Source organism: Rattus norvegicus, chromosome 4, assembly GCF_036323735.1.
Source record: "Rattus norvegicus strain BN/NHsdMcwi chromosome 4, GRCr8, whole genome shotgun sequence".
In the NCBI taxonomy this organism is placed as follows: Eukaryota; Metazoa; Chordata; class Mammalia; order Rodentia; family Muridae; genus Rattus; species Rattus norvegicus.
In genome coordinates, this window is record NC_086022.1 from 3,267,221 (window position 1) to 3,283,217 (window position 15,997).

The window sequence follows — 15,997 nt, forward strand, 5'->3', positions numbered from 1 at the left end:
GGCCTAAAACTGGTCTTCAATAACAATAAGGGAAGAATGCCCACATATACGTGGAAAATGAACAATGCTCTACTCAATGATAACCTGGTCAAAAAAGAAATAAAGAAAGAAATTAAAAACTTTTTAGAATTTAATGAAAATGAAGATACAACATACTCAAACTTATGGGACACAATGAAAGCTGTGCTAAGAGGAAAACTCATAGCGCTGAGTGCCTGCAGAAAGAAACAGGAAAGAGCATATGTCAGCAGCTTGACAGCACACCTAAAAGCTCTAGAACAAAAAGAAGCAAATACACCCAGGAGGAGTAGAAGGCAGGAAATAATCAAACTCAGAGCTGAAATCAACCAAGTAGAAACAAAAAGGACCATAGAAAGAATCAACAGAACCAAAAGTTGGTTCTTTGAGAAAATCAACAAGATAGATGAACCCTTAGCCAGACTAACGAGAGGACACAGAGAGTGTGTCCAAATTAACAAAATCAGAAATGAAAAGGGAGACATAACTACAGATTCGGAGGAAATTCAAAAAATCATCAGATCTTACTATAAAAACCTATATTCAACAAAATTTGAAAATCTTCAGGAAATGGACAATTTCCTAGACAGATACCAGGTATCGAAGTTAAATCAGGAACAGATAAACCAGTTAAACAACCCCATAACTCCTAAGGAAATAGAAGCAGTCATTAAAGGTCTCCCAACCAAAAAGAGCCCAGGTCCAGACGGGTTTAGTGCAGAATTCTATCAAACCTTCATAGAAGACCTCATACCAATATTATCCAAACTATTCCACAAAATTGAAACAGATGGACCCCTACCGAATTCCTTCTACGAAGCCACAATTACTCTTATACCTAAACCACACAAAGACACAACAAAGAAAGAGAACTTCAGACCAATTTCCCTTATGAATATCGACGCAAAAATACTCAATAAAATTCTGGCAAACCGAATCCAAGAGCACATCAAAACAATCATCCACCATGATCAAGTAGGCTTCATCCCAGGCATGCAGGGATGGTTTAATATACGGAAAACCATCAACGTGATCCATTATATAAACAAACTGAAAGAACAGAACCACATGATCATTTCATTAGATGCTGAGAAAGCATTTGACAAAATTCAACACCCCTTCATGATAAAAGTCCTGGAAAGAATAGGAATTCAAGGCCCATACCTAAACATAGTAAAAGCCATATACAGCAAACCAGTTGCTAACATTAAACTAAATGGAGAGAAACTTGAAGCAATCCCACTAAAATCAGGGACTAGACAAGGCTGCCCACTCTCTCCCTACTTATTCAATATAGTTCTTGAAGTTCTAGCCAGAGCAATCAGACAACAAAAGGAGATCAAAGGGATACAGATCAGAAAAGAAGAGGCCAAAATATCACTATTTGCAGATGACATGATAGTATATTTAAGTGATCCCAAAAGTTCCACCAGAGAACTACTAAAGCTGATAAACAACTTCAGCAAAGTGGCTGGGTATAAAATTAACTCAAATAAATCAGTTGCCTTCCTCTATACAAAAGAGAAACAAGCCGAGAAAGAAATTAGGGAAACGACACCCTTCATAATAGACCCAAATAATATAAAGTACCTCGGTGTTACTTTAACCAAGCAAGTAAAAGATCTGTACAATAAGAACTTCAAGACACTCAGGAAAGAAATTGAAGAAGACCTCAGAAGGTGGAAAGATCTCCCATGCTCATGGATTGGCAGGATTAATATAGTAAAAATGGCCATTTTACCAAAAGCGATCTACAGATTCAATGCAATCCCCATCAAAATACCAATCCAATTCTTCAAAGAGTTAGACAGAACAATTTGCAAATTCATCTGGAATAACAAAAAACCCAGGATAGCTAAAGCTATCCTCAACAATAAAAGGACTTCAGGGGGAATCACTATCCCTGAACTCAAGCAGTATTACAGAGCAATAGTGATAAAAACTGCATGGTATTGGTACAGAGACAGACAGATAGACCACTGGAATAGAATTGAAGACCCAGAAATGAACCCACACACCTATGGTCACTTGATTTTTGACAAAGGAGCCAAAACCATCCAATGGAAAAAAGATAGCATTTTCAGCAAATGGTGCTGGTTCAACTGGAGGGCAACATGTAGAAGAATGCAGATCGATCCATGCTTATCACCCTGTACAAAGCTTAAGTCCAAGTGGATCAAGGACCTCCACATCAAACCAGACACACTCAAACTAATAGAAGAAAAACTAGGGAAGCATCTGGAACACATGGGCACTGGAAAAAATTTCCTGAACAAAACACCAATGGCTTATGCTCTAAGATCAAGAATCGACAAATGGGATCTCATAAAACTGCAAAGCTTCTGTAAGGCAAAGGACACGGTGGTTAGGACAAAACGGCAACCAACAGATTGGGAAAAGATCTTTACCAATCCTACAACAGATAGAGGCCTTATATCCAAAATATACAAAGAACTCAAGAAGTTAGACCGCAGGGAAACAAATAACCCTATTAAAAAATGGGGTTCAGAGCTAAACAAAGAATTCACAGCTGAGGAATGCCGAATGGCTGAGAAACACCTAAAGAAATGTTCAACATCTTTAGTCATAAGGGAAATGCAAATCAAAACAACCCTGAGATTTCACCTCACACCAGTGCGATTGGCTAAGATCAAAAACTCAGGTGACAGCAGATGCTGGTGAGGATGTGGAGAAAGAGGAACACTCCTCCATTGTTGGTGAGATTGCAGACTGGTAAAACCATTCTGGAAATCAGTCTGGAGGTTCCTCAGAAAATTGGACATTGAACTGCCTGAGGATCCAGCCATACCTCTCTTGGGCATATACCCAAAAGATGCCTCTACATATAAAAGAGACACGTGCTCCACTATGTTCATAGCAGCCTTATTTATAATAGCCAGAAACTGGAAAGAACCCAGATGCCCTTCAACAGAGGAATGGATACAGAAAATGTGGTACATCTACACAATGGAATATTACTCAGCTATCAAAAACAACGAGTTTATGAATTTCGTAGGCAAATGGTTGGAACTGGAAAATATCATCCTGAGTGAGCTAACCCAATCACAGAAAGACATACATGGTATGCACTCATTGATAAGTGGCTATTAGCCCAAATGCTTGAATTACCCTAGATCCCTAGAACAAACGAAACTCAAGACGGATGATCAAAATGTGAATGCTTCACTCCTTCTTTAAATGAGGAAAAAGAATACCCTTGGCAGGGAAGGGAGAGGCAAAGATTAAAACAGAGACTGGAGGAACACCCATTCAGAGCCTGCCCCACATGTGGCCCATACATATACAGCCACCCAATTAGACAAGATGGATGAAGCAAAGAAGTGCAGACCGTCAGGAGCCGGATGTAGATCGCTCCTGAGAGACACAGCCAGAATACAGCAAATATAGAGGCGAATGCCAGCAGCAAACCACTGAACTGAGAATAGGTCCCCTATTGAAGGAATCAGAGAAAGAACTGGAAGAGCTTGAAGGGACTCGAGACCCCAAAAGTACAACAATGCCAAGCAACCAGAGCTTCCAGGGACTAAGCCACTACCTAAAGACTATACATGGACTGACCCTGGACTCTGACCCCATAGGTAGCAATGAATATCCTAGTAAGAGCACCAGTGGAAGGGGAAGCCCTGGGTCCTGCTAAGACTGAACCCCCAGTGAACTAGTCTATGGGGGGAGGGCGGCAATGGGGGAGGGTTGGGAGGGGAACACCCATACGGAAGGGGAGGGGGGAGGGGGATGTTTGCCCGGAAACCGGGAAAGGGAATAACACTCGAAATGTATATAAGAAATACTCAAGTTAATAAAAAAAAATTTACTATCAAAAAAAAAGAGTTCAATTTATTTATGTATGTATACATATATTTAATTATGCATTCATGAATCTATGCATTTCATTCATTTAGTGCTCAGTTGCTTGTTTGGTTTATTTAATAACACAGAGACACAACTTTACTGTATGTTGTTATGTATATCATGCTGGTCTTGTCAGAAATACCCACCTGTCTCTTTCTGTAGACTATTGGGAAAAAAGTCTTGCACCAGCATATCTGCCTGATGGGTTTCTTTATTTTCTAATCACCTATACCTAGATTGCTATAGAGCAAACTTAGAGAGATTCTCTTTTTCTTTCCCTTGCTTTCCACATACTCACTAGATTACAAGTATATACTCATATTCTTTTGGGAGGTATGAAATCAGTTCCTCACAGCTATATTTCATTCTCAGCTTCTTACTTTTCTTTATATGTATTCATATGCGTAAGCACTAATAACTGCAGACAATGGTCAATAAGAGGCTATGTTGACATTTCCTCTACAAAGGGAATAAATCTATAGCTCTACACTTTAGCTTCAGGCACATATTTTAAACTACGTCAAAAATACAGCATCATTATTTTCCAAGATATCTAAGAAGCAATCTCTATGTAACATACTAATTGTAATCACCTCTGTGTCCACTTGAGCCAGGAACTCAAAGATCAAGTCATACTCAGGAACATTTTGTTTCATATCCTTCCATGAATGGCTCATTAAGCAACATTTAAAAGATTTCACTGTTGTCCTAAAAGAAAGTCAATATTCCTCCAAACATTTAAAAAGAACAAGCCTATCTTCCTTGGGTTTATTGAATGTGAAGACACACAATGACCATAACAAATCTTAAGAAGGAAAACATTTAGCTGCAGCTAACTTACATTTTGAGAGATCTTGTCCATTTCATGATGCTGGGAAACATTGTAGTATGGAGGCAGAAATGGAATGGGACAAGAAGCTGAAAGTTCTATATTTTTATCGACAAGCAGCAGAAGAAAAGACAGTGGACAAAATTGAACTGTTTGGAGTTCTAAACCATTCCTGCTTAGGGACATACTAACTCTAGTAAGGCCAATGGACTCCAACAAGTCCACTCAGTATGAGCCAAGCATTCATACAAATGAGGCTATGGGGTCCATTCTACTAAAAGCACAAAAATATTGCTGTTTGATTACATGTAGAAGAAGTGTCAGGTTTCTTCAATGATGTGATTTTTTTTTCTAGACAAGTAAGATTCTGGGATGGCCCCACTCTCAAAGTTATTAGTGCAAAACAATATGAACTTGATTGAGAACAGTATTAAATTTTGTTAGGAGCAATTTCCCTGAGTGGAGAGGTGATTTGATGAGGTTGCAAGATTTTGCTAAGTTATTTTCCTAGCAAAAGCAACAATTTGCTGTTAATGAATTAAATTTTTCATTATCTTCATGCAAAGGATGAGAAATCAGAATAAACTCGAATATGTCCAATAGACAAAGGTAATTTCTAAACTGAACCAAGAATTGTAATTCTGAATATTGGGACTAAACTTGTAAAATTGGTATAAAACAATGACATAGTATTTTTTTTAAACAGTGGGCTTGTCTGTACTATTAAAAAGACAATAAATATTGTCACTACATTTGTTTGTTATACAAATGTTTCTTGTGTGAAAAAATTTAAGATGATAATAATCGAAGTAAGCTGTTTGAGGAGGTCATGAGTAAATATTGTTGTTGAGGTTCAGTCCTGTACTGCCAGGGTTTGCCTGCAGGAGCGGTTAGATAGTTTTCAAAGGACAAATGCATTGGTTTCCTGAGGCTCTTGAATTGCTTCTATTGTTTCAGGGGCCTGAGGTAGGACCCTCAAAAAATTTTTCTGATTTAATAAGATAACTGTATTATTGGGGCTTACAGCACCAGATAGGGCAGTGTATTTTTTTTCAATCTCGTTTTTTATTGGATATTTCGAGTGTGATTTTTATGATAGCTAGTTTGGAACTTTTTAACCCAGTGGTACCCTTTCAGACAAGGAGGGCAACTAGTTTGAGTTTCTGCTCTGATTGGAGCAAGAAGCCTTAAAATTTATGGTACCTCCTGCCTTACTGGGACATTATTGGATGATATGCCCAGTCTGGTTTATTGAATAATTTTTTGAGCAAACCCTAAATTAATAAATATTTTCTGTCCTTGATTAGTAAGATTCTGTATGGTGTTCTAGCATTGTGTGGTTGTTGTTAGGGATACACACTAAAATTATGGAGTAACAACCTCAGCATATGTTTTAAATAAATTAACAGATTTTTAAATTGTCTGTAAAAGAGAGTAACAAGTGGGTATAGGCAAGATGTTTTAAAATAATATCTTTGGCTTTAAAACCTCTATCATCTGGGCAAAAGAATTCTCAATTTTTTTCTGGTTTCTATATCATATTAACAAGTCTTTTGGTATTTGTATCTCTGTTAGGCAAGCATCTCCATGCTCTTAGAGCTACAGCTACTATTTTTATTATAACTTCCTTTGTCATTTTTGGGGGAGTTGTTTCTTCAAACTTTTTTCCCATACCCATAAACATTTCATACGTTTATGTTTCTTTTTCAATTTTATTTTTCTTGAATAATTTATGGATTTATATTTCAAATTTTATCCCCTTTCCCCTCCGTTCCGATACCTCCCTGCTTTTATGAGGAGGCTCCCATTCCCACTCACCTGGCTTTCCCCTTCATTGGGGAAATGTGCCTTCATGGGACCAAGGGCTTTTCCTCCTATTGAAGCTGGACAATGCCATCCTGTGTTACATATGTGGCTGGAGTCATGGGTCCTTTCATGTGTACTCATTGGTTGGTGATTTAGACCCTGGGAATTCAGGTTGGGTTCTTTTTGGTTGATGTTGTTCTTCCTATGGTGTTGCAAACCCCTCTAGGTCCTTCAGTCTTTAGTCTAACTCCTCAGTTGGTGTACCCTTGTTCAGTCCAATGATTAGCTTCAATCATCCTCGTCTGTATCAGTAGGGCTCCGGAAGAGCTTCTCAGGAGACACCTATATCTGGCTCCTGTTAGCAAGCACATCTTGGCATCAGCAATAGTGATTGGCTTTGGTGGCTCTATATGGGATGAATCCCCAGGTGGGACATTCTTTGGATGACCTTTTCTTCAGTTCCTGCTTCACACGTTGTCCCTGTATTTCCTCTCATGAGTAATGAGTTCTACCACCAAAGAAGGAATGAAGCCTCCACAGTTTGGTCTTCCTTAATCTTGGGCTTCATATGATCTGCGATTTTTTTAAGTATTCCAAGCTTTGGGCTAATATCCACTTATCAGTGAGTGCATACTATGTGTGTTCTGTGACTGGGTTACCTCACTCAAGATGATATTTTCTAGTTCTATCCATTGATGTGGAGAAATAGGAGCACTCCTCCATTGATGGTGGGATTGCAAGCTGGTAGAACCACTCTGGACATTGGTCTGGTGGTTTCTCAGAAAATTGGACATAGAACTACCTAAGGACCCAGCTATACCACTGATTGGCATACACTCAAAATATCCTCCAACATATAACAAGGACACATACTCCACTATGTTCATAGCAGATTTATTTATAATAGCGAGAAGCTGGAAAGTACCCAGATGTCCTTCAACTGAAGAATGTATACAGAAAATTTGGTGTTCTTACAACATGGAGTACTACTCAGATATTAAAAACAAAGACTACATAAAATTCCTAGGCAAATGTTAACTCTTTCTTTCTCATCCTTATTTATCAAATATCTTAGAGAACTCTCTTTCCGACAATTACATATATATATATACATATATATATGTATATATATGTATATATATATGTATATATATGTATATATATATGGTAAAAATTTATCTTTAGTTTGGTGGGCTCTAGCTTCTTTAAATTGATCATGAGGAGTTGTAAGGAATTTAAATGACAATAATTACCAAAAGGAATTTTTAACCTTTTTTATTCTCCATGATTACTGAAAAACAGCCTAACAATTTACCCTGTTGTAGAGCAGAGAGTACACCAGCAGCTGATCACAACCTGTTTGGACTCTTTTTATATTTATCAGGGAGTCTTTTTTTTCCTTTTTTTTTCCGGAACTGGGGATCAAACCCAGGACCTTGCGCTTGCTAGAAAAGCGCTCTACCACTGAGCCAAATCCCCAACCCCTTATCAGGGAGTCTTATAGAATGACTTATTTTTAAATGCTGCAGGGTAGACCAGATATGTTTATGATATTTTGTTAATTTCTTTTTTGAGTTAGCTTGCTTCTCAAAGGTTGATGTTTTCTTTTTTGATTTATCACTACCTTCTTCTGAGCTACTTTTCTTAGATTTTTCTGTTGAAGAATAAACATTGAACTTAGATCCTAAGTGACACAGTAGGAATGGAGTTTCCTTGCACGGAGGTGAATCTATTGTCTCCTGAACATACGTGGCTTTTTTTTTTTTTTTTTTTTTTTTTGCTTATCAGCCAATGCCTTCCTAAGCACATTCCAAATAGCAAATGCTATAGGGGACACACCTAATCCTCTGTTCACTTTAAACCAGTTTTCAGTCTCTAACCGTGTTTTCTCCCATGTACCCATATCTAAATTTCTCCTTCCTGGAAACTGAGGACTGACCATTTATATAAACTGAAGAAAGTCAATCAGCTGGCTAGAGCTAACCCTAATCCCTTTTTTCTTTAATAGTATGCTTAATAACATCTGTAAAGAACTCTATGTCAATAGGTTCACATTGTTCCATCCTGAGAGATAAAAGAAATGCACATAACCTGAAACTAATGGTTCCAGACCTAATATTAGTGCTGATAGCTCCCAAAAGAAATGCTTTGAGAACTGCCTGGTGTAGCAGGCAATGAAAACCAGAGCTGATGATTCCTGATGTACCCTTGGCATTGATGGTACTCAACCAACCCAACCTGGCTGTGATGGCACCTACTATCCTGCCACTGCAGATGGCAGCAGTCAATTTACAGCCAGAGATGATGGCTTCTGGCACAAACCTCATGGTACCTAATTTCAACCTTTGCTGACGGCAGTTGGCAATATCAACTCCTATTTCTCACCCTCTATAAACAGGTCTGAAAGGTCCAATTGAGAGTCCAATCTGTGTAGACTTACCTTCTTCAAAGTCCCTGCCTCTTTTAAGGTGCCAATTTAGATGCCAGGAGCCTCCTGGCATGGAGAAGTTAGAGACAGGGCACAGAATAAGACTCTAGTGTGGCTTTGAAGTCTGAGGGTTTCAGATATTCTAGTTCTCTAATTATACTGAAAGGCTGACAATAACTTTGAAAAAGTCTTAAAAGTTTCTTGTTCTTTCTCTGTGCAAAAAGCTGATGATTTAGGAGATTGGCATCTGTAGCCTGGCTGCAAGGAATTAAATAATGTGGCCTTTGATCTATCTCACCAGGAACTGCATTGCTCTAACTTTTAATCTGATTGTTGGAAGTCACAGGAAGAAAAATAGAAAGGAATGGATACGGAAAATGTGGTACATTTACACAATGGAGTACTACCCAGCTATTAAAGCCAATGACTTCATGAAACTCTTAGGGAAATAGATGGAACTAGAAAATATCAACCTGAGTCAAATAATCCAATCACAAAAGAACATACATGATATGCGCTCACTGATAACTGGAAATTAGACCAAAAGCTCAGAATACCCAAGGTATACCTTTTGTGAATTGTAATTCACAAACTACATGAAGCTCAAGAAGAAGGAAGACCAAAGCATGGATATTTCAGTCCTTCTTAGAAGTGGGAACAAAACACTCACAAGAGAAATACACAAAATATAGAGCAGTGACTGAAGTAAAGGCCATCCAGAGACTGCCCCACCTGCAGATCCATCCCACATCCAAACACCAAACCCAGACAACTTTGATGATGCCAAGAAGTGCATGCTCAGAGGGGCCTGATATAACTCTCTCCTGAGAGGCTCTGCCAGAACACAAGAAATACAAAGGCATTTCACAGCAAACTATTGTACTGAGCACAGGGACCCAAATGGAGTAGTTAGAGAAAGGACTGAAGAAGCTGAAGGAATTTTCAAACCTATAGGAAGAAAAGCAATATCAACTAACCAGACTCATCAGAGATCTCAGGACTTAAACAGCAACCAAAGAGTACACATGGAGCGATCTATATCTGCAGCTGCATATGCATCAGTGGATGGCCTTATCTGGAATCAACAGGAAAAGAGGCCCTTGGTTCTGTGAAGACTCAATGCTCCACTGTAGGGGAATGCCTGGGAATGGGGGAGGGAAGGAGGGAGTCCTTGAGTGGATAAACAACCTCTTAGAAGCAAGGCATGGGAGGAGGGGATACAAGGTTGTAGAGGTTGAAACCAGGAGCAAGAATAACATTTGAAATGTAAGTAAATAAAATATCCACTAAAAGTAAAATAAGAAATATAGGGCGCCCTTCTGTGGTGAACAACGGTACTGCACATGCACAGATTTTGCACCTGGCATCAGTTGGCAGGTAATATGCTAATGAGGGAGCAGCACAATGCTAATAAGATAACTGGTGCTCCGCCAATCCCTGAAGGACAATTTGCATAGCCTCAGCCTGCTGTGTATATAAGGCAAGCGCTTGAGGTCCTACTGTCCCTGTTCAAGAAAGCTGTACAGTAAACGCTTTGCTGCAAAAGGATCCTGGTGTCCGCGTGCGTTCTTGCTGGCGAGACGATAGCTCGGGACATTTGGTGCCGAAACCTGGAAAAAATCGCCTCACCATCGCAGGCGCCGAGGAGACCCCCCGTTCCCGGAGAGGATTCAGAATTGCAGGACGAAGGTAAGCTCTGAGAGGCATGTTTAGTCTTGATCTCTCTCATCTTTCTCCCCCATTAGAAGATGCAGTGGAAGCTTTTGTTATTGTTTTGGCAGCGCTCATTCTTTTTCTTTTGTTTTTCCATTTTGCGGCTGCTGCCAGGCACAGTCAGAAATCATGCCTGGAAGATGAGAAATGCCGCCCAACAGTAATAGCATGACAAGACGTTAGAGGAGTTACAGGACAGCATGTCAGAAACAGAGTAAGGTGAAAGATTAGAAGCTTTAAGAAGGAAAGGTGCACCTAAGAAAAGAGGCCCTTCCAAGGACCTTGGATCCGAGGAAGCGAGAGATAGGGGAAAGGAAGCCCTGGGAGAGAAACAGGGGAAGGAGAAGAAAACCCTGAAAAAAAGCCTTTATCTGGTAGAGGAGTTAGAGGTTTTGGGGCTTGATAGTTCAGAAACAGATGAGCTTAGCCCCTCTGAGGAAGAGGATTTAGAAGATGAGGCAGCTCGCTATGAAGAAGAAAGATATGGGCCTAGGTGGAGAGCCACTGTGAAGAAACCGAACGTTATGGATCCTTTGTGGGCAAGGCTGGTAATTTTGTTTATTTTTTTCTTTGTGTGGGAAGCTGTTACAGTCGTTAGGACAGGTCAGAGTGTCCTTGCAGAGCAACAAGAAAGTATGTCGGAGGCAGAAAAGGTCTTGAAAGAAAAAAAGAAAAGAAAAGGAGATAAAAGGAATACAGTATTTTGGGAGAAAAATTTTGTCTTTGTGCTTGTAAAAGGTGTGATTAGGCTCTGGAAACTTCACAGAGTCATACTGCTCAGACTTGATAGAGGTAGACTGCCTGAAAAATTTATTCAGGAGAATCAAACAAAAAGATATCTCAATTCTAAACTTTTGTCTTCAAAGTTGTATTTTACAGAGTGTCCCTACTTGGATTCCTGGTCTCAAGGACTTTCAGCTGGGACCAGTCAGGACACATCAGCTACAGCATTAGTTTCATTTTTCCTACCCCCTACCCCCAAGGACATCTCAACGCCCATGCACAGCTTGATGGAGTTAATGTAATTGGGTTGTGAGTGGAAATATTCAGGACTGTGTTTCACTTCCATACCATTTGTGAATGTCAGTCGTGCTGCTCAGATATCCCGTATTATATCTCAGTATCTTACAGGAATTTGGTTTCAACACGTTGATGGACTAGTCCAGGAATTGAGACAATCCATCGTCCATATCAACTCCACTTGAGTGGATGGTCACCGTGGAAGTGGTGGGAAAGGGGAAATCCTACCTCTCTGCTGACTCCTATTGGAATCTGGGTCCCTTTGGTGGGACACCATCTAGTTTTTCCCCTCTGTCTATTATCTGTCCTTGGTGCACCAAGCTGTCCATGTATGTCAGTTTATGTCTGTGTTTTTTGTTTCTTGTTGCTTAAATGTTTTATGTTTCATGTTCAAAAGAGAAAATGGAAAAAAAAACTTTATCTGCTGGTCGTTCACACCTTGATTTGATTTTAACTCGTTTCAAAAAAGAAACAAATGAATAAAAAGCTGTTCAATCAGCCCTTGGAGCCTTGCACCTGTAGTAGGAGCCTGGGTCAGCTGGAGAAGCTACCCGGGAATGAGCGTCTGCATGAGCTGATTATTAGACTTAGCAGGTGACAAGGTGCTTCTCTTAAAATCACAGCTAGAAAAGTTATAATGGTGTTTGGTCTAAATATTGAAGATATGTGTAGCCACTTCAATTTTGTTTCTGATTGGTTCTAAATGTATAATTATTCTCTACATGCCTTGGTTATGGACTATTGGCTTTTATGTTATTGGATATGGCTAAAAAATGTAACATTGGTAACAGAAAGTTGAGAAAAAAAGTGTAACATTGGTAACAAAGTTGACATAAAACTGTTAATTTGGATAGAGTTATTCTAGACAACATGTGGCATGAGTCAATGTAGGGAAACAGGTCTAAATTGAGATAATATTTTTATGGAACTCTTATTCTATAAACCAGGCTTCTAAAAGAATTTAGGGCAATGTCTCTTTGTTGAGGTATTGGAGACCGCACCATCATGCGTTCATATGTAAGAATTGACAGTTGAACCTTGTATAAACTCGGTGTCTTGGAGACTGGATTTTGGAGACTAGATTGTTTGTTGGAGGTTGAGTTTTGCTTTCCAAAGTTGTTTGCCCCTTTTGCCATTAGATAAGAATCAGACTGCAGCGTGGTTTAATTTGCCACGTGATTCATCTGGGCCCTGTAAAAGCTGAATGCCACCTGGATTTCTGGCTGGTGGCCGGCCAGACAGGGCGGGCCTACGCTGTCTCGACAGCCAAAGAAATTGGACTAGTGAATTTGACAATTTGATGGAGCAGCTGCGTGTGGCCATTGTAACCGTGAATTCCACAAGAGTTGATGCTTCTTTCACAGAGGGACTATCTTCATGGATCACCAATGCTTTCTCCCCTTTTTAAGGAGTGGGCAGGCATGTTTGCCTGGGAAGCTATTGTCCTCCTCGGATGCAGAGTAGGTCTCTGGCTTATCGGCCATTTACAAAAGAGAACATGCCAGACACAAGGTGGTTGTTTACCAGGCTATGACCACCATTAAAAATGGTGCTTCTCACAACATATGACTGGCCTCTTTGAAAGATTAAGAGTTCGCCCTAGATCATTTTTGCCACTTTCATTTGGAGTCATTGTATCCAGAGACGGGCAACTTTCCTCGAGCTTGGACCAACCTAAGACATAGGGCCCGGTGGCGATAGGTTAACTCTATGATGGGTAAGGCCGGGTTTGGATGAGAACGACCTAAGACAGGAGCAATGACAAGATTGACATGACACCCAGATCTAGACCAGTCATTTTATTAAACAAAAAAGGGGGAGAATGTAGGGTGCCCTCCTGTGGTGAACAACAGTCCTGCGCATGCGCAGGCTTTGCACCTGACATCAGTTGGCCGGTAATATGCTAATGAGGGAGCAGCACCATTCTAATAAGATAACTCATGCTCTGCCAATCCCTGAAGGACAATTAGCATAGCCTCAGCCTGCTGTCTGTATAAGGCGAGTGCTTGAGGTCCCCCTGCCCCTGTTCAAGAAAGCAGTACAGTAAACACTTTGCTGCAAAAGGATCCTGGTGTACGCGTGCATTCTTGCTGGTGAGACGATAGCACAGGACAGGTGCCTATTTCTGTGTGTGTGCCCGAAGTTCATGTTGAGTGTCTTGATTTTGTATTGTAACACACTTCTTTGCGTGACTCATCTCTCTCAAGCTTTGGGGACTGCAGGTACACACCATCAAGACCAGCTTTTTATAGGTTCTGGGGATTTAGATCCAGCCCTCCTTTTTTTCAACAACACTCCCCTACCTCTCTAGCCCCAGAGTAATGAGATGTTATAGGAAAAAAAGGAGAATTCAGCAAAGAGATAGGAGTGACAAGATCCTCATGAATTTTCCTGCTGCTGTCCACAAGCAACTCCTGTTGAGTCCTTCTCCCAGACTCCTTGTGTTTTTCCTGTTGCTGAACACGAACAGCATTTGCTGAGCTCTCTTCAAGACCAATGTATAAATAACTCAATTCGATGATAGAAATTTCCAAAGAGATATCCATAGAGAATGGTAGAACTTTAAATTTAACTGTCTTCTATAGAAACTTAATTTCAAAATTTTCTAACTTCATCCTGCCTTTTCAGTGACATGACTTGCACTGAGGTTGACAACATCACCCCTGTATCAAGAACAACTGCAATGTTCATTTCATTGCCAGCAATCCCTTATGTTACTTAGAATGTCTCCATTCTACACACAGTGAACAGGTTTAGCTTGTTCCTAAGTATAGCTGACTATAGCTTATGGTTTTGAATAGAAACTGACCCAGGATGGCTCAAAATTCAAGCCCATACTCTGCAGAGGGCACAGTGAAAAGGGCTAAAATTGTATTCCTTTCAAGTGGCTGTAATTTGCTAAAATCAAAAATGGAAGGAAGAAACTGAAAGAAAAAGAAAAGAATCATTTGAAAATTTACTGGAAGCCTCTTTCCAGCACAGAAAGACATGGAGTAAAATGAGAAAGCTTATTTTCATTTTTACTGCTTCTCAGGAAATGCATATCTGGTCCATGGTCTGTGTTGGGGAATCTACCAGCATTGGAAAATGTATGAGTTACAGATTATGCTCTCTTTTTGGAATGTGCAGCTGGGCAACCTCCTTGTTAACACTTGGTTGCAAGCAAAAGCCAGTCCTCCTCCAGAAACTACAGAACCAATGAGATCAAAAAAGAACAAACATTTTATATTCCATCTCCTCTGATATAGTCATCACTGGAGACTTGAAGGTAAGTGTTCCTAACACAGAGTAGGTAAATGGTAGTTTATGGGAGATTATCTAAAAGAGCAGCAAACTCACTCTTCTTCTTCTTATTATTATAATTATAATAATAATAAATAATAAATATTATTATTATTATTTTATTAACTTGAGTATTTCTTATTTACATTTAGAGTGTTATTACCTTTCCTGGTTTCTGGGCCAACATCCCCCAACCCCTCCCGCTCCCCTTCTTTATGGGTGTTCCCCTCCCCATCCTCCCCCTATTGCCGCCCTCCCCCCAACAATCATGTTCACTGAGGGTTCAGTCTTAGCAGGACCCAGGGCTCCCCCTGACACTTGTGATCTTACTAGTATATTCATTGTTACCTATGAGGTCAGAGTCCAGGGTCAGTCCATGTATAGTCTTTAGGTAGTGGCTTAGTCCCTGGAAGCTCTGGTTGCTTGGCATTGTTGTTCATATGGGGTCTCCAGCCCTTTCAAGCCCTTCTAGTTCTTTCTCTGATTCCTTAAACAGGGGTCCTGTTCTTTGCTGCTGGCATTCGCCTCTGTATTTGCTGTATTCCTGCTGTGTCTCTCTTCTTTGCTTCATCCATCTTGTCTAATTGGGTGGCTGAATATGTATAGGCCACATGTGGGGCAGGCTCTGAATGGGTGTTCCTTCTGTCTCTGTTTTAATCTTTGCCTCTCTATTCCCTGCCAAGCGTATTCTTGTTCCCCTTTAGAAGAAGGAGTGAAGCATTAACATTTTGATCATCTATCTTGAGTTTCATGTATTCTAGGCATCTAGGGTAATTCAAGCCTTTGGGCTAAGAGCCACTTATCAATGAGTGCATAACATGTGTGTTTTTCTGTGATTGGGTTATCTCACTCATGATAATGTTTTCCAGTCCAACCATTTGCCTATGAATTTCATAAAGGCATTGGTTTTGATAGCTGAGTAATATTGCATTGTGTAGATGTACCACATTTTCTGTATCCAGTCCTCTTAAACTCACTCCTCTTAATTGCTTCCTCTGCTATCAAGAATAGTTGTCTGTGTAGTCCTGAGG